We start from the raw sequence: 18,083 nt of genomic DNA, 5'->3' as shown, positions 1-18,083 counted from the left end.
CGCCATCTGCCCCTACGCACGAGGCCGGAAGCCCCGCCCCTAGGGGGTCAAAGCCGCTTCTGCGCATGCGCCGCCCTCGGTCGGCCAGAAAGGCTTCTGCGCATGCGCCAAACCCGGATTGCGTCATCGGCCCAGACGCACGGGGCCGGAAGCCCCGCCCCTAAGGGTCAAAGCCGCTTCTGCGCATGCGCCGACCTTCCTTGGCCAGAAAGCCCTTCTGCGCATGCGCCAAAGCGGGATTGCGTCATCGGCCCGGACGCACGGGGCCGGAAGCCCCGCCCCTTCGGCGTCAAGCCGCGTCTGCGCATGCGCTGCCCTTACTCCGCCCGGGAGGCCGTGCTGCCACCTGGCGAAAAAAATTGGGTACTGCAGCCCGTCTAGCTAACCAGACTGCACAGTTTATTAGAGGCATGGCATCAAGAAGGGAACTCTGCCCACGGCCCGTTCGGAAGTTGCCTGGCTTCCCATCCCGGTGGATGAAGTTCTTACAGCGAACATTCTCGATTCGACTAGTCTAGAGAAAAAGAAAAAAAAAATAAAAAATAATAATCACTCGAGAGACCAGGCATACGCTTTTTTTTCCCCCCTTATAAAAACACTAGCAACAGTGCCTGAACGGGAAAAGGGGTCACGAATGTTTTTATTGTAAAATGGAAGGGCACGAAAGAGAACAGAATTCGACAGACGATACGTAAACCTCTCCAGCTCTTTCCCCGTGCCTATCGGACATCGGTTTCCAAAAACTTTCTCGGGTGAGCGTCTTTTGTCTTTGAGCAGTGCAACAGACGCTTTGCAAACAGCACAAGTCTGCTTTTGAACCATCGTTTCAGACTTTGCAATCCCTTGAGATGGGGCGCTTTGTACTTAAGAGAAACAAAACCCACTCTGAGTCTTTCCTTTAACGATACAGGCCTATTCCCCTTTCCCTTAGAGAAACAACCTACTCGCTTCTGATCTCTCGAGGAATCTTAATACTCCCAACACACTGCGCCGTCAAGATCAACAAAGCAGTTTCCTACCACGTTGCCAGCGAGCGATAGGACCGTCTCGAGACGCAGTTTCCTCGGACAAAAACCAGAGAGATCTATCTTCAAGACTCGGTCCAAACGGCTCCGTCACCGTTCCATCGCAGTCCCCTTCGGCTCCACACCACTGCCTTGTGGGAACGCCCCCTAGAAAAAAAGAAACGCTTTCATCAGGGTAACAAGCAGAATACAGCTCTAGCCTTGAGGACGGCTGGCACGCACACGGCCTGTATCGCCGCAGTCCCCTGAGCCGCAGCTCAGCGCGCGCCGACAGCGGTGACGGAGGACGCGCTGAAGGCGAAAAGCCGAAAGCCAACCCCCCGAAGCCCAGAACCGTGCTCAGGCACCCAGGAGTTAAGCCTAAAACCGGTTGAAAGAGCTGCCTCCTACCTGTTCCCCCGCCACCTCTCCCCCTCCGAGGCCAGCAACCTTTCCTCGCGATCCCTTTTCGCAAACAAAAGACGGACGCCTGCGGCCTCAGCTCGGTACCGAAGCACCACGATGCGCTTGCCGGCGGCGTGCTCTCTCACAAGGCTGACAGCTTCTCTGCACGCAACAGCCGAGGCCCTGTGAAAGGGGAGGAAGGCAAACACCGATCACGTCTCGCCGGGGTCAGGAGGCAGTCGGGGTGCGCTGCAGTCAGAGCCCAACGCCTTCCCCAGAGGAATTACCGGGCCACAACAAGAGGCAGGAGCGATCGGCAGACAGGCAGGTAACACGCACGGCAGCGATACCCACGGCAGACTGGCAGGACGCTTCCAGCCGCTTCACCCCGCCGCTTTGTTTCGAATTTCGTTAAAAGGCAATCCGATTCTTAAGGCTCACTCTGCTCTGAAGAGCTGCTGGAGAAAGGCTAACACGTGGCATTGGCGTTACCGTCGGAATTCCGGCGTAAAAATCACGGCAAAGCCGTGCCTTGTCAAGCGGCTTCCCAAGCAGGCTCTGGAGCCTTTCCACGAGACGGGCAAAGCCGGAGTCCCGCGGGAACCCTGTGCCAGCTCCGTCAGTAGGGCCCAGCTCTCCGACAAAGCGCACCGCCGTACGGAAACGTAAAGCGGGTTTATACCTCGGGCTCCTTTACAGCCTCGGAAAACAATACTGCCCGGCCGGACGCGCTGCTTTAAGCGCCTAGCAGGCCCGGCTGCGTTACCACGAGGGACCGACAATTCCTCCCCGGCCGTTGCCCGAGCCGCAGCGCAGCACTCGGCAGCGGCGGGCACACGGAGCCTCGCGGGCCCTCGGCGGCTACAAAAGGGATCCCTCCGTAGTCAGCAGTCCGACTCGCAAGCACGAGGCACGCGTGGCGAAGTAACATCTCGAGCGACCTTCGGTTCCGCTCCCCTTGACTTGTCGACGGACGCTTCCGGACGAACCTAGGGACAAAGGGAAAACAAAAGACCCCCGTTTCGCTGGGAAGCAAACCAAAAGGCCTCTTCCCCTCGGCTGCTCCGGCCCCGGAGCTGACTGTCACGACACAAGATCAGCCAGACACCTGAGCTGCCGCTGCCTCCCAGCCCTCCCCGGCAGTTAAAAGGCTTGCGGAGAAAGCAGCAGTCGGGGGCGACGGCTGGGGATTCCGCTGCCGGCTGCCTTTTCTTGCTCTGGCCCGCTCGCAGGGGCGGGAAGAGGCTCCTGAGCCACACACACACACCCCCACACCCCCCCCCCCCCCCCGCGACAGCGTTACCGCAGGCCCCGAGGCAGCCTCTCTGCGGCCCGCGGGGGCCGGCAGCCCCAGCCGGCTGCCACGGCTCAGGCCAGCGGCTGGGGGAAAGACAAAGCCCCGCGCAGGGCTGCGGCGGCTGCCCGGGCAGCCCGCAGGCGGCGGCGGGTGGGCGGCGGGGCGGCGCGGGCCGACCCCTCTCCCGGGCGCCGCCGCCACGAGCGAGCACCGGGGCCGCCCCGCCTGCCGCCGCTCCTCGCCGAGGTAGCGGCGCGGCTCCGAGAGAAAAAAAAAAAAACAAAAAAACAAACAAACAAACAAAAAACCACCCACCCAGAAAAGGGCAGCCCCGTGAGGAGCCCGCTGACCACCGTCCCTGCCGGGGAGACGAGAACCGGCGGCAGCCCCGCCGGTCCCGGGCCGGGCCGCCCGCCTGCCTCAGCCCGCCCGCCGCCGGCACCAGGCGCTCCCTGCCGCGGCCGAGCGCCGGGCCGCCACATCCCCCCCGACCGGGCCGCTGCCCGCCGGCCCCCGGCCGCCCTTCAGCCCGAGCGCGCCGCCGCACGTCCCGGCCCGAAAGTCTTCCGGGCTCCCGGCGAAGGCTCCGCACCTCCACGGCCGCTCCAGCGCGCCGCGCGGGCCGGGAGTGAACCCACCTTTCCCGGGCCGGATGCGCCATCTGCCCCTACGCACGAGGCCGGAAGCCCCGCCCCTAGGGGGTCAAAGCCGCTTCTGCGCATGCGCCGCCCTCGGTCGGCCAGAAAGGCTTCTGCGCATGCGCCAAACCCGGATTGCGTCATCGGCCCAGACGCGGGGGGCCGGAAGCCCCGCCCCTAAGGGTCAAAGCCGCTTCTGCGCATGCGCCGACCTTCCTTGGCCAGAAAGCCCTTCTGCGCATGCGCCAAAGCGGGATTGCGTCATCGGCCCGGACGCACGGGGCCGGAAGCCCCGCCCCTTCGGCGTCAAGCCGCGTCTGCGCATGCGCTGCCCTTACTCCGCCTGGGAGGCCGTGCTGCCACCTGGCGAAAAAAATTGGGTACTGCAGCCCGTCTAGCTAACCAGACTGCACAGTTTATTAGAGGCATGGCATCAAGAAGGGAACTCTGCCCACGGCCCGTTCGGAAGTTGCCTGGCTTCCCATCCCGGTGGATGAAGTTCTTACAGCGAACATTCTCGATTCGACTAGTCTAGAGAAAAAGAAAAAAAAAATAAAAAATAATAATCACTCGAGAGACCAGGCATACGCTTTTTTTTCCCCCCTTATAAAAACACTAGCAACAGTGCCTGAACGGGAAAAGGGGTCACGAATGTTTTTATTGTAAAATGGAAGGGCACGAAAGAGAACAGAATTCGACAGACGATACGTAAACCTCTCCAGCTCTTTCCCCGTGCCTATCGGACATCGGTTTCCAAAAACTTTCTCGGGTGAGCGTCTTTTGTCTTTGAGCAGTGCAACAGACGCTTTGCAAACAGCACAAGTCTGCTTTTGAACCATCGTTTCAGACTTTGCAATCCCTTGAGATGGGGCGCTTTGTACTTAAGAGAAACAAAACCCACTCTGAGTCTTTCCTTTAACGATACAGGCCTATTCCCCTTTCCCTTAGAGAAACAACCTACTCGCTTCTGATCTCTCGAGGAATCTTAATACTCCCAACACACTGCGCCGTCAAGATCAACAAAGCAGTTTCCTACCACGTTGCCAGCGAGCGATAGGACCGTCTCGAGACGCAGTTTCCTCGGACAAAAACCAGAGAGATCTATCTTCAAGACTCGGTCCAAACGGCTCCGTCACCGTTCCATCGCAGTCCCCTTCGGCTCCACACCACTGCCTTGTGGGAACGCCCCCTAGAAAAAAAGAAACGCTTTCATCAGGGTAACAAGCAGAATACAGCTCTAGCCTTGAGGACGGCTGGCACGCACACGGCCTGTATCGCCGCAGTCCCCTGAGCCGCAGCTCAGCGCGCGCCGACAGCGGTGACGGAGGACGCGCTGAAGGCGAAAAGCCGAAAGCCAACCCCCCGAAGCCCAGAACCGTGCTCAGGCACCCAGGAGTTAAGCCTAAAACCGGTTGAAAGAGCTGCCTCCTACCTGTTCCCCCGCCACCTCTCCCCCTCCGAGGCCAGCAACCTTTCCTCGCGATCCCTTTCCGCAAACAAAAGACGGACGCCTGCGGCCTCAGCTCGGTACCGAAGCACCACGATGCGCTTGCCGGCGGCGTGCTCTCTCACAAGGCTGACAGCTTCTCTGCACGCAACAGCCGAGGCCCTGTGAAAGGGGAGGAAGGCAAACACCGATCACGTCTCGCCGGGGTCAGGAGGCAGTCGGGGTGCGCTGCAGTCAGAGCCCAACGCCTTCCCCAGAGGAATTACCGGGCCACAACAAGAGGCAGGAGCGATCGGCAGACAGGCAGGTAACACGCACGGCAGCGATACCCACGGCAGACTGGCAGGACGCTTCCAGCCGCTTCACCCCGCCGCTTTGTTTCGAATTTCGTTAAAAGGCAATCCGATTCTTAAGGCTCACTCTGCTCTGAAGAGCTGCTGGAGAAAGGCTAACACGTGGCATTGGCGTTACCGTCGGAATTCCGGCGTAAAAATCACGGCAAAGCCGTGCCTTGTCAAGCGGCTTCCCAAGCAGGCTCTGGAGCCTTTCCACGAGACGGGCAAAGCCGGAGTCCCGCGGGAACCCTGTGCCAGCTCCGTCAGTAGGGCCCAGCTCTCCGACAAAGCGCACCGCCGTACGGAAACGTAAAGCGGGTTTATACCTCGGGCTCCTTTACAGCCTCGGAAAACAATACTGCCCGGCCGGACGCGCTGCTTTAAGCGCCTAGCAGGCCCGGCTGCGTTACCACGAGGGACCGACAATTCCTCCCCGGCCGTTGCCCGAGCCGCAGCGCAGCACTCGGCAGCGGCGGGCACACGGAGCCTCGCGGGCCCTCGGCGGCTACAAAAGGGATCCCTCCGTAGTCAGCAGTCCGACTCGCAAGCACGAGGCACGCGTGGCGAAGTAACATCTCGAGCGACCTTCGGTTCCGCTCCCCTTGACTTGTCGACGGACGCTTCCGGACGAACCTAGGGACAAAGGGAAAACAAAAGACCCCCGTTTCGCTGGGAAGCAAACCAAAAGGCCTCTTCCCCTCGGCTGCTCCGGCCCCGGAGCTGACTGTCACGACACAAGATCAGCCAGACACCTGAGCTGCCGCTGCCTCCCAGCCCTCCCCGGCAGTTAAAAGGCTTGCGGAGAAAGCAGCAGTCGGGGGCGACGGCTGGGGATTCCGCTGCCGGCTGCCTTTTCTTGCTCTGGCCCGCTCGCAGGGGCGGGAAGAGGCTCCTGAGCCACACACACACACCCCCACACCCCCCCCCCCCCCCCGCGACAGCGTTACCGCAGGCCCCGAGGCAGCCTCTCTGCGGCCCGCGGGGGCCGGCAGCCCCAGCCGGCTGCCACGGCTCAGGCCAGCGGCTGGGGGAAAGACAAAGCCCCGCGCAGGGCTGCGGCGGCTGCCCGGGCAGCCCGCAGGCGGCGGCGGGTGGGCGGCGGGGCGGCGCGGGCCGACCCCTCTCCCGGGCGCCGCCGCCACGAGCGAGCACCGGGGCCGCCCCGCCTGCCGCCGCTCCTCGCCGAGGTAGCGGCGCGGCTCCGAGAGAAAAAAAAAAAAACAAAAAAACAAACAAACAAACAAAAAACCACCCACCCAGAAAAGGGCAGCCCCGTGAGGAGCCCGCTGACCACCGTCCCTGCCGGGGAGACGAGAACCGGCGGCAGCCCCGCCGGTCCCGGGCCGGGCCGCCCGCCTGCCTCAGCCCGCCCGCCGCCGGCACCAGGCGCTCCCTGCCGCGGCCGAGCGCCGGGCCGCCACATCCCCCCCGACCGGGCCGCTGCCCGCCGGCCCCCGGCCGCCCTTCAGCCCGAGCGCGCCGCCGCACGTCCCGGCCCGAAAGTCTTCCGGGCTCCCGGCGAAGGCTCCGCACCTCCACGGCCGCTCCAGCGCGCCGCGCGGGCCGGGAGTGAACCCACCTTTCCCGGGCCGGATGCGCCATCTGCCCCTACGCACGAGGCCGGAAGCCCCGCCCCTAGGGGGTCAAAGCCGCTTCTGCGCATGCGCCGCCCTCGGTCGGCCAGAAAGGCTTCTGCGCATGCGCCAAACCCGGATTGCGTCATCGGCCCAGACGCAGGGGGCCGGAAGCCCCGCCCCTAAGGGTCAAAGCCGCTTCTGCGCATGCGCCGACCTTCCTTGGCCAGAAAGCCCTTCTGCGCATGCGCCAAAGCGGGATTGCGTCATCGGCCCGGACGCACGGGGCCGGAAGCCCCGCCCCTAAGGGTCAAAGCCGCTTCTGCGCATGCGCCGACCTTCCTTGGCCAGAAAGCCCTTCTGCGCATGCGCCAAAGCGGGATTGCGTCATCGGCCCAGACGCACGGGGCCGGAAGCCCCGCCCCTTCGGCGTCAAGCCGCGTCTGCGCATGCGCTGCCCTTACTCCGCCTGGGAGGCGGTGCTGCCACCTGGCGAAAAAAATTGGGTACTGCAGCCCGTCTAGCTAACCAGACTGCACAGTTTATTAGAGGCATGGCATCAAGAAGGGAACTCTGCCCACGGCCCGTTCGGAAGTTGCCTGGCTTCCCATCCCGGTGGATGAAGTTCTTACAGCGAACATTCTCGATTCCACTAGTCTAGAGAAAAAGAAAAAAAAAAATAAAAAATAATAATCACTCGAGAGACCAGGCATACGCTTTTTTTTCCCCCCTTATAAAAACACTAGCAACAGTGCCTGAACGGGAAAAGGGGTCACGAAAGTTTTTATTGTAAAATGGAAGGGCACGAAAGAGAACAGAATTCGACAGACGATACGTAAACCTCTGCAGCTCTTTCCCCGTGCCTATCGGACATCGGTTTCCAAAAACTTTCTCGGGTGAGCGTCTTTTGTCTTTGAGCAGTGCAACAGACGCTTTGCAAACAGCACAAGTCTGCTTTTGAACCATCGTTTCAGACTTTGCAATCCCTTGAGATGGGGCGCTTTGTACTTAAGAGAAACAAAACCCACTCTGAGTCTTTCCTTTAACGATACAGGCCTATTCCCCTTTCCCTTAGAGAAACAACCTACTCGCTTCTGATCTCTCGAGGAATCTTAATACTCCCAACACACTGCGCCGTCAAGATCAACAAAGCAGTTTCCTACCACGTTGCCAGCGAGCGATAGGACCGTCTCGAGACGCAGTTTCCTCGGACAAAAACCAGAGAGATCTATCTTCAAGACTCGGTCCAAACGGCTCCGTCACCGTTCCATCGCAGTCCCCTTCGGCTCCACACCACTGCCTTGTGGGAACGCCCCCTAGAAAAAAAGAAACGCTTTCATCAGGGTAACAAGCAGAATACAGCTCTAGCCTTGAGGACGGCTGGCACGCACACGGCCTGTATCGCCGCAGTCCCCTGAGCCGCAGCTCAGCGCGCGCCGACAGCGGTGACGGAGGACGCGCTGAAGGCGAAAAGCCGAAAGCCAACCCCCCGAAGCCCAGAACCGTGCTCAGGCACCCAGGAGTTAAGCCTAAAACCGGTTGAAAGAGCTGCCTCCTACCTGTTCCCCCGCCACCTCTCCCCCTCCGAGGCCAGCAACCTTTCCTCGCGATCCCTTTCCGCAAACAAAAGACGGACGCCTGCGGCCTCAGCTCGGTACCGAAGCACCACGATGCGCTTGCCGGCGGCGTGCTCTCTCACAAGGCTGACAGCTTCTCTGCACGCAACAGCCGAGGCCCTGTGAAAGGGGAGGAAGGCAAACACCGATCACGTCTCGCCGGGGTCAGGAGGCAGTCGGGGTGCGCTGCAGTCAGAGCCCAACGCCTTCCCCAGAGGAATTACCGGGCCACAACAAGAGGCAGGAGCGATCGGCAGACAGGCAGGTAACACGCACGGCAGCGATACCCACGGCAGACTGGCAGGACGCTTCCAGCCGCTTCACCCCGCCGCTTTGTTTCGAATTTCGTTAAAAGGCAATCCGATTCTTAAGGCTCACTCTGCTCTGAAGAGCTGCTGGAGAAAGGCTAACACGTGGCATTGGCGTTACCGTCGGAATTCCGGCGTAAAAATCACGGCAAAGCCGTGCCTTGTCAAGCGGCTTCCCAAGCAGGCTCTGGAGCCTTTCCACGAGACGGGCAAAGCCGGAGTCCCGCGGGAACCCTGTGCCAGCTCCGTCAGTAGGGCCCAGCTCTCCGACAAAGCGCACCGCCGTACGGAAACGTAAAGCGGGTTTATACCTCGGGCTCCTTTACAGCCTCGGAAAACAATACTGCCCGGCCGGACGCGCTGCTCTAAGCGCCTAGCAGGCCCGGCTGCGTTACCACGAGGGACCGACGATTCCTCCCCGGCCGTTGCCCGAGCCGCAGCGCAGCACTCGGCAGCGGCGGGCACACGGAGCCTCGCGGGCCCTCGGCGGCTACAAAAGGGATCCCTCCGTAGTCAGCAGTCCGACTCGCAAGCACGAGGCACGCGTGGCGAAGTAACATCTCGAGCGACCTTCGGTTCCGCTCCCCTTGACTTGTCGACGGACGCTTCCGGACGAACCTAGGGACAAAGGGAAAACAAAAGACCCCCGTTTCGCTGGGAAGCAAACCAAAAGGCCTCTTCCCCTCGGCTGCTCCGGCCCCGGAGCTGACTGTCACGACACAAGATCAGCCAGACACCTGAGCTGCCGCTGCCTCCCAGCCCTCCCCGGCAGTTAAAAGGCTTGCGGAGAAAGCAGCAGTCGGGGGCGACGGCTGGGGATTCCGCTGCCGGCTGCCTTTTCTTGCTCTGGCCCGCTCGCAGGGGCGGGAAGAGGCTCCTGAGCCACACACACACACCCCCACACCCCCCCCCCCCCCCCGCGACAGCGTTACCGCAGGCCCCGAGGCAGCCTCTCTGCGGCCCGCGGGGGCCGGCAGCCCCAGCCGGCTGCCACGGCTCAGGCCAGCGGCTGGGGGAAAGACAAAGCCCCGCGCAGGGCTGCGGCGGCTGCCCGGGCAGCCCGCAGGCGGCGGCGGGTGGGCGGCGGGGCGGCGCGGGCCGACCCCTCTCCCGGGCGCCGCCGCCACGAGCGAGCACCGGGGCCGCCCCGCCTGCCGCCGCTCCTCGCCGAGGTAGCGGCGCGGCTCCGAGAGAAAAAAAAAAAAACAAAAAAACAAACAAACAAACAAAAAACCACCCACCCAGAAAAGGGCAGCCCCGTGAGGAGCCCGCTGACCACCGTCCCTGCCGGGGAGACGAGAACCGGCGGCAGCCCCGCCGGTCCCGGGCCGGGCCGCCCGCCTGCCTCAGCCCGCCCGCCGCCGGCACCAGGCGCTCCCTGCCGCGGCCGAGCGCCGGGCCGCCACATCCCCCCCGACCGGGCCGCTGCCCGCCGGCCCCCGGCCGCCCTTCAGCCCGAGCGCGCCGCCGCACGTCCCGGCCCGAAAGTCTTCCGGGCTCCCGGCGAAGGCTCCGCACCTCCACGGCCGCTCCAGCGCGCCGCGCGGGCCGGGAGTGAACCCACCTTTCCCGGGCCGGATGCGCCATCTGCCCCTACGCACGAGGCCGGAAGCCCCGCCCCTAGGGGGTCAAAGCCGCTTCTGCGCATGCGCCGCCCTCGGTCGGCCAGAAAGGCTTCTGCGCATGCGCCAAACCCGGATTGCGTCATCGGCCCAGACGCAGGGGGCCGGAAGCCCCGCCCCTAAGGGTCAAAGCCGCTTCTGCGCATGCGCCGACCTTCCTTGGCCAGAAAGCCCTTCTGCGCATGCGCCAAAGCGGGATTGCGTCATCGGCCCGGACGCACGGGGCCGGAAGCCCCGCCCCTAAGGGTCAAAGCCGCTTCTGCGCATGCGCCGACCTTCCTTGGCCAGAAAGCCCTTCTGCGCATGCGCCAAAGCGGGATTGCGTCATCGGCCCGGACGCACGGGGCCGGAAGCCCCGCCCCTTCGGCGTCAAGCCGCGTCTGCGCATGCGCTGCCCTTACTCCGCCTGGGAGGCGGTGCTGCCACCTGGCGAAAAAAATTGGGTACTGCAGCCCGTCTAGCTAACCAGACTGCACAGTTTATTAGAGGCATGGCATCAAGAAGGGAACTCTGCCCACGGCCCGTTCGGAAGTTGCCTGGCTTCCCATCCCGGTGGATGAAGTTCTTACAGCGAACATTCTCGATTCGACTAGTCTAGAGAAAAAGAAAAAAAAAATAAAAAATAATAATCACTCGAGAGACCAGGCATACGCTTTTTTTTCCCCCCTTATAAAAACACTAGCAACAGTGCCTGAACGGGAAAAGGGGTCACGAATGTTTTTATTGTAAAATGGAAGGGCACGAAAGAGAACAGAATTCGACAGACGATACGTAAACCTCTCCAGCTCTTTCCCCGTGCCTATCGGACATCGGTTTCCAAAAACTTTCTCGGGTGAGCGTCTTTTGTCTTTGAGCAGTGCAACAGACGCTTTGCAAACAGCACAAGTCTGCTTTTGAACCATCGTTTCAGACTTTGCAATCCCTTGAGATGGGGCGCTTTGTACTTAAGAGAAACAAAACCCACTCTGAGTCTTTCCTTTAACGATACAGGCCTATTCCCCTTTCCCTTAGAGAAACAACCTACTCGCTTCTGATCTCTCGAGGAATCTTAATACTCCCAACACACTGCGCCGTCAAGATCAACAAAGCAGTTTCCTACCACGTTGCCAGCGAGCGATAGGACCGTCTCGAGACGCAGTTTCCTCGGACAAAAACCAGAGAGATCTATCTTCAAGACTCGGTCCAAACGGCTCCGTCACCGTTCCATCGCAGTCCCCTTCGGCTCCACACCACTGCCTTGTGGGAACGCCCCCTAGAAAAAAAGAAACGCTTTCATCAGGGTAACAAGCAGAATACAGCTCTAGCCTTGAGGACGGCTGGCACGCACACGGCCTGTATCGCCGCAGTCCCCTGAGCCGCAGCTCAGCGCGCGCCGACAGCGGTGACGGAGGACGCGCTGAAGGCGAAAAGCCGAAAGCCAACCCCCCGAAGCCCAGAACCGTGCTCAGGCACCCAGGAGTTAAGCCTAAAACCGGTTGAAAGAGCTGCCTCCTACCTGTTCCCCCGCCACCTCTCCCCCTCCGAGGCCAGCAACCTTTCCTCGCGATCCCTTTTCGCAAACAAAAGACGGACGCCTGCGGCCTCAGCTCGGTACCGAAGCACCACGATGCGCTTGCCGGCGGCGTGCTCTCTCACAAGGCTGACAGCTTCTCTGCACGCAACAGCCGAGGCCCTGTGAAAGGGGAGGAAGGCAAACACCGATCACGTCTCGCCGGGGTCAGGAGGCAGTCGGGGTGCGCTGCAGTCAGAGCCCAACGCCTTCCCCAGAGGAATTACCGGGCCACAACAAGAGGCAGGAGCGATCGGCAGACAGGCAGGTAACACGCACGGCAGCGATACCCACGGCAGACTGGCAGGACGCTTCCAGCCGCTTCACCCCGCCGCTTTGTTTCGAATTTCGTTAAAAGGCAATCCGATTCTTAAGGCTCACTCTGCTCTGAAGAGCTGCTGGAGAAAGGCTAACACGTGGCATTGGCGTTACCGTCGGAATTCCGGCGTAAAAATCACGGCAAAGCCGTGCCTTGTCAAGCGGCTTCCCAAGCAGGCTCTGGAGCCTTTCCACGAGACGGGCAAAGCCGGAGTCCCGCGGGAACCCTGTGCCAGCTCCGTCAGTAGGGCCCAGCTCTCCGACAAAGCGCACCGCCGTACGGAAACGTAAAGCGGGTTTATACCTCGGGCTCCTTTACAGCCTCGGAAAACAATACTGCCCGGCCGGACGCGCTGCTTTAAGCGCCTAGCAGGCCCGGCTGCGTTACCACGAGGGACCGACAATTCCTCCCCGGCCGTTGCCCGAGCCGCAGCGCAGCACTCGGCAGCGGCGGGCACACGGAGCCTCGCGGGCCCTCGGCGGCTACAAAAGGGATCCCTCCGTAGTCAGCAGTCCGACTCGCAAGCACGAGGCACGCGTGGCGAAGTAACATCTCGAGCGACCTTCGGTTCCGCTCCCCTTGACTTGTCGACGGACGCTTCCGGACGAACCTAGGGACAAAGGGAAAACAAAAGACCCCCGTTTCGCTGGGAAGCAAACCAAAAGGCCTCTTCCCCTCGGCTGCTCCGGCCCCGGAGCTGACTGTCACGACACAAGATCAGCCAGACACCTGAGCTGCCGCTGCCTCCCAGCCCTCCCCGGCAGTTAAAAGGCTTGCGGAGAAAGCAGCAGTCGGGGGCGACGGCTGGGGATTCCGCTGCCGGCTGCCTTTTCTTGCTCTGGCCCGCTCGCAGGGGCGGGAAGAGGCTCCTGAGCCACACACACACACCCCCACACCCCCCCCCCCCCCCCGCGACAGCGTTACCGCAGGCCCCGAGGCAGCCTCTCTGCGGCCCGCGGGGGCCGGCAGCCCCAGCCGGCTGCCACGGCTCAGGCCAGCGGCTGGGGGAAAGACAAAGCCCCGCGCAGGGCTGCGGCGGCTGCCCGGGCAGCCCGCAGGCGGCGGCGGGTGGGCGGCGGGGCGGCGCGGGCCGACCCCTCTCCCGGGCGCCGCCGCCACGAGCGAGCACCGGGGCCGCCCCGCCTGCCGCCGCTCCTCGCCGAGGTAGCGGCGCGGCTCCGAGAGAAAAAAAAAAAAACAAAAAAACAAACAAACAAACAAAAAACCACCCACCCAGAAAAGGGCAGCCCCGTGAGGAGCCCGCTGACCACCGTCCCTGCCGGGGAGACGAGAACCGGCGGCAGCCCCGCCGGTCCCGGGCCGGGCCGCCCGCCTGCCTCAGCCCGCCCGCCGCCGGCACCAGGCGCTCCCTGCCGCGGCCGAGCGCCGGGCCGCCACATCCCCCCCGACCGGGCCGCTGCCCGCCGGCCCCCGGCCGCCCTTCAGCCCGAGCGCGCCGCCGCACGTCCCGGCCCGAAAGTCTTCCGGGCTCCCGGCGAAGGCTCCGCACCTCCACGGCCGCTCCAGCGCGCCGCGCGGGCCGGGAGTGAACCCACCTTTCCCGGGCCGGATGCGCCATCTGCCCCTACGCACGAGGCCGGAAGCCCCGCCCCTAGGGGGTCAAAGCCGCTTCTGCGCATGCGCCGCCCTCGGTCGGCCAGAAAGGCTTCTGCGCATGCGCCAAACCCGGATTGCGTCATCGGCCCAGACGCGGGGGGCCGGAAGCCCCGCCCCTAAGGGTCAAAGCCGCTTCTGCGCATGCGCCGACCTTCCTTGGCCAGAAAGCCCTTCTGCGCATGCGCCAAAGCGGGATTGCGTCATCGGCCCGGACGCACGGGGCCGGAAGCCCCGCCCCTAAGGGTCAAAGCCGCTTCTGCGCATGCGCCGACCTTCCTTGGCCAGAAAGCCCTTCTGCGCATGCGCCAAAGCGGGATTGCGTCATCGGCCCGGACGCACGGGGCCGGAAGCCCCGCCCCTTCGGCGTCAAGCCGCGTCTGCGCATGCGCTGCCCTTACTCCGCCTGGGAGGCGGTGCTGCCACCTGGCGAAAAAAATTGGGTACTGCAGCCCGTCTAGCTAACCAGACTGCACAGTTTATTAGAGGCATGGCATCAAGAAGGGAACTCTGCCCACGGCCCGTTCGGAAGTTGCCTGGCTTCCCATCCCGGTGGATGAAGTTCTTACAGCGAACATTCTCGATTCCACTAGTCTAGAGAAAAAGAAAAAAAAAATAAAAAATAATAATCACTCGAGAGACCAGGCATACGCTTTTTTTTCCCCCCTTATAAAAACACTAGCAACAGTGCCTGAACGGGAAAAGGGGTCACGAATGTTTTTATTGTAAAATGGAAGGGCACGAAAGAGAACAGAATTCGACAGACGATACGTAAACCTCTCCAGCTCTTTCCCCGTGCCTATCGGACATCGGTTTCCAAAAACTTTCTCGGGTGAGCGTCTTTTGTCTTTGAGCAGTGCAACAGACGCTTTGCAAACAGCACAAGTCTGCTTTTGAACCATCGTTTCAGACTTTGCAATCCCTTGAGATGGGGCGCTTTGTACTTAAGAGAAACAAAACCCACTCTGAGTCTTTCCTTTAACGATACAGGCCTATTCCCCTTTCCCTTAGAGAAACAACCTACTCGCTTCTGATCTCTCGAGGAATCTTAATACTCCCAACACACTGCGCCGTCAAGATCAACAAAGCAGTTTCCTACCACGTTGCCAGCGAGCGATAGGACCGTCTCGAGACGCAGTTTCCTCGGACAAAAACCAGAGAGATCTATCTTCAAGACTCGGTCCAAACGGCTCCGTCACCGTTCCATCGCAGTCCCCTTCGGCTCCACACCACTGCCTTGTGGGAACGCCCCCTAGAAAAAAAGAAACGCTTTCATCAGGGTAACAAGCAGAATACAGCTCTAGCCTTGAGGACGGCTGGCACGCACACGGCCTGTATCGCCGCAGTCCCCTGAGCCGCAGCTCAGCGCGCGCCGACAGCGGTGACGGAGGACGCGCTGAAGGCGAAAAGCCGAAAGCCAACCCCCCGAAGCCCAGAACCGTGCTCAGGCACCCAGGAGTTAAGCCTAAAACCGGTTGAAAGAGCTGCCTCCTACCTGTTCCCCCGCCACCTCTCCCCCTCCGAGGCCAGCAACCTTTCCTCGCGATCCCTTTTCGCAAACAAAAGACGGACGCCTGCGGCCTCAGCTCGGTACCGAAGCACCACGATGCGCTTGCCGGCGGCGTGCTCTCTCACAAGGCTGACAGCTTCTCTGCACGCAACAGCCGAGGCCCTGTGAAAGGGAGGAAGGCAAACACCGATCACGTCTCGCCGGGGTCAGGAGGCAGTCGGGGTGCGCTGCAGTCAGAGCCCAACGCCTTCCCCAGAGGAATTACCGGGCCACAACAAGAGGCAGGAGCGATCGGCAGACAGGCAGGTAACACGCACGGCAGCGATACCCACGGCAGACTGGCAGGACGCTTCCAGCCGCTTCACCCCGCCGCTTTGTTTCGAATTTCGTTAAAAGGCAATCCGATTCTTAAGGCTCACTCTGCTCTGAAGAGCTGCTGGAGAAAGGCTAACACGTGGCATTGGCGTTTACCGTCGGAATTCCGGCGTAAAAATCACGGCAAAGCCGTGCCTTGTCAAGCGGCTTCCCAAGCAGGCTCTGGAGCCTTTCCACGAGACGGGCAAAGCCGGAGTCCCGCGGGAACCCTGTGCCAGCTCCGTCAGTAGGGCCCAGCTCTCCGACAAAGCGCACCGCCGTACGGAAACGTAAAGCGGGTTTATACCTCGGGCTCCTTTACAGCCTCGGAAAACAATACTGCCCGGCCGGACGCGCTGCTTTAAGCGCCTAGCAGGCCCGGCTGCGTTACCACGAGGGACCGACAATTCCTCCCCGGCCGTTGCCCGAGCCGCAGCGCAGCACTCGGCAGCGGCGGGCACACGGAGCCTCGCGGGCCCTCGGCGGCTACAAAAGGGATCCCTCCGTAGTCAGCAGTCCGACTCGCAAGCACGAGGCACGCGTGGCGAAGTAACATCTCGAGCGACCTTCGGTTCCGCTCCCCTTGACTTGTCGACGGACGCTTCCGGACGAACCTAGGGACAAAGGGAAAACAAAAGACCCCCGTTTCGCTGGGAAGCAAACCAAAAGGCCTCTTCCCCTCGGCTGCTCCGGCCCCGGAGCTGACTGTCACGACACAAGATCAGCCAGACACCTGAGCTGCCGCTGCCTCCCAGCCCTCCCCGGCAGTTAAAAGGCTTGCGGAGAAAGCAGCAGTCGGGGGCGACGGCTGGGGATTCCGCTGCCGGCTGCCTTTTCTTGCTCTGGCCCGCTCGCAGGGGCGGGAAGAGGCTCCTGAGCCACACACACACACCCCCACACCCCCCCCCCCCCCCCGCGACAGCGTTACCGCAGGCCCCGAGGCAGCCTCTCTGCGGCCCGCGGGGGCCGGCAGCCCCAGCCGGCTGCCACGGCTCAGGCCAGCGGCTGGGGGAAAGACAAAGCCCCGCGCAGGGCTGCGGCGGCTGCCCGGGCAGCCCGCAGGCGGCGGCGGGTGGGCGGCGGGGCGGCGCGGGCCGACCCCTCTCCCGGGCGCCGCCGCCACGAGCGAGCACCGGGGCCGCCCCGCCTGCCGCCGCTCCTCGCCGAGGTAGCGGCGCGGCTCCGAGAGAAAAAAAAAAAAACAAAAAAACAAACAAACAAACAAAAAACCACCCACCCAGAAAAGGGCAGCCCCGTGAGGAGCCCGCTGACCACCGTCCCTGCCGGGGAGACGAGAACCGGCGGCAGCCCCGCCGGTCCCGGGCCGGGCCGCCCGCCTGCCTCAGCCCGCCCGCCGCCGGCACCAGGCGCTCCCTGCCGCGGCCGAGCGCCGGGCCGCCACATCCCCCCCGACCGGGCCGCTGCCCGCCGGCCCCCGGCCGCCCTTCAGCCCGAGCGCGCCGCCGCACGTCCCGGCCCGAAAGTCTTCCGGGCTCCCGGCGAAGGCTCCGCACCTCCACGGCCGCTCCAGCGCGCCGCGCGGGCCGGGAGTGAACCCACCTTTCCCGGGCCGGATGCGCCATCTGCCCCTACGCACGAGGCCGGAAGCCCCGCCCCTAGGGGGTCAAAGCCGCTTCTGCGCATGCGCCGCCCTCGGTCGGCCAGAAAGGCTTCTGCGCATGCGCCAAACCCGGATTGCGTCATCGGCCCAGACGCGGGGGGCCGGAAGCCCCGCCCCTAAGGGTCAAAGCCGCTTCTGCGCATGCGCCGACCTTCCTTGGCCAGAAAGCCCTTCTGCGCATGCGCCAAAGCGGGATTGCGTCATCGGCCCGGACGCACGGGGCCGGAAGCCCCGCCCCTAAGGGTCAAAGCCGCTTCTGCGCATGCGCCGACCTTCCTTGGCCAGAAAGCCCTTCTGCGCATGCGCCAAAGCGGGATTGCGTCATCGGCCCAGACGCACGGGGCCGGAAGCCCCGCCCCTTCGGCGTCAAGCCGCGTCTGCGCATGCGCTGCCCTTACTCCGCCTGGGAGGCGGTGCTGCCACCTGGCGAAAAAAATTGGGTACTGCAGCCCGTCTAGCTAACCAGACTGCACAGTTTATTAGAGGCATGGCATCAAGAAGGGAACTCTGCCCACGGCCCGTTCGGAAGTTGCCTGGCTTCCCATCCCGGTGGATGAAGTTCTTACAGCGAACATTCTCGATTCCACTAGTCTAGAGAAAAAGAAAAAAAAAAATAAAAAATAATAATCACTCGAGAGACCAGGCATACGCTTTTTTTTCCCCCCTTATAAAAACACTAGCAACAGTGCCTGAACGGGAAAAGGGGTCACGAAAGTTTTTATTGTAAAATGGAAGGGCACGAAAGAGAACAGAATTCGACAGACGATACGTAAACCTCTCCAGCTCTTTCCCCGTGCCTATCGGACATCGGTTTCCAAAAACTTTCTCGGGTGAGCGTCTTTTGTCTTTGAGCAGTGCAACAGACGCTTT

The 18,083-nt window shown here is 62.5% G+C and overlaps 2 long non-coding RNA genes across 7 annotated transcripts; both read right to left on the bottom strand.

The window, feature by feature from the left end:
* Positions 1 to 374: 374 nt before the first annotated feature.
* Positions 375 to 3,439, bottom strand: LOC129737326 (uncharacterized). Of its 3 annotated transcripts, none has more exons than XR_008735051.1 (4): positions 1,697 to 2,592; positions 1,416 to 1,592; positions 1,020 to 1,172; positions 375 to 514 (listed from the first exon to the last, which is right to left on the bottom strand). It is a non-coding gene; the product is annotated as an uncharacterized LOC129737326 (long non-coding RNA). The 3 variants fall into 3 exon arrangements; XR_008735052.1 differs by lacking the exon at positions 375 to 514 and adding an exon at positions 3,299 to 3,439 and having other exon boundaries at positions 657 to 1,172; positions 1,697 to 2,398; XR_008735050.1 differs by lacking the exon at positions 375 to 514 and having other exon boundaries at positions 657 to 1,172.
* Positions 3,440 to 3,519: 80 nt separating this feature from the next.
* Positions 3,520 to 15,698, bottom strand: LOC129737390 (uncharacterized). Of its 4 annotated transcripts, XR_008735164.1 has the most exons (16): positions 15,504 to 15,698; positions 15,224 to 15,400; positions 14,828 to 14,980; positions 14,130 to 14,322; positions 12,023 to 12,724; positions 11,742 to 11,918; positions 11,346 to 11,498; positions 10,648 to 10,840; positions 8,541 to 9,242; positions 8,260 to 8,436; positions 7,864 to 8,016; positions 7,165 to 7,357; positions 5,058 to 5,759; positions 4,777 to 4,953; positions 4,381 to 4,533; positions 3,520 to 3,875 (listed from the first exon to the last, which is right to left on the bottom strand). It is a non-coding gene; the product is annotated as an uncharacterized LOC129737390 (long non-coding RNA). The 4 variants fall into 4 exon arrangements; XR_008735163.1 differs by lacking the exon at positions 3,520 to 3,875 and having other exon boundaries at positions 4,015 to 4,533; XR_008735166.1 differs by lacking the exon at positions 3,520 to 3,875 and having other exon boundaries at positions 4,015 to 4,533; positions 12,090 to 12,724.
* Positions 15,699 to 18,083: the final 2,385 nt, after the last annotated feature.

The sequence above is a fragment of the Falco cherrug genome, chromosome 14 (assembly GCF_023634085.1).
Source record: "Falco cherrug isolate bFalChe1 chromosome 14, bFalChe1.pri, whole genome shotgun sequence".
Taxonomy (NCBI): Eukaryota; Metazoa; Chordata; class Aves; order Falconiformes; family Falconidae; genus Falco; species Falco cherrug.
The sequence above is the reverse complement of the archived record's forward strand: the minus strand, read 5'-3'. Positions and strand labels throughout refer to the sequence as shown.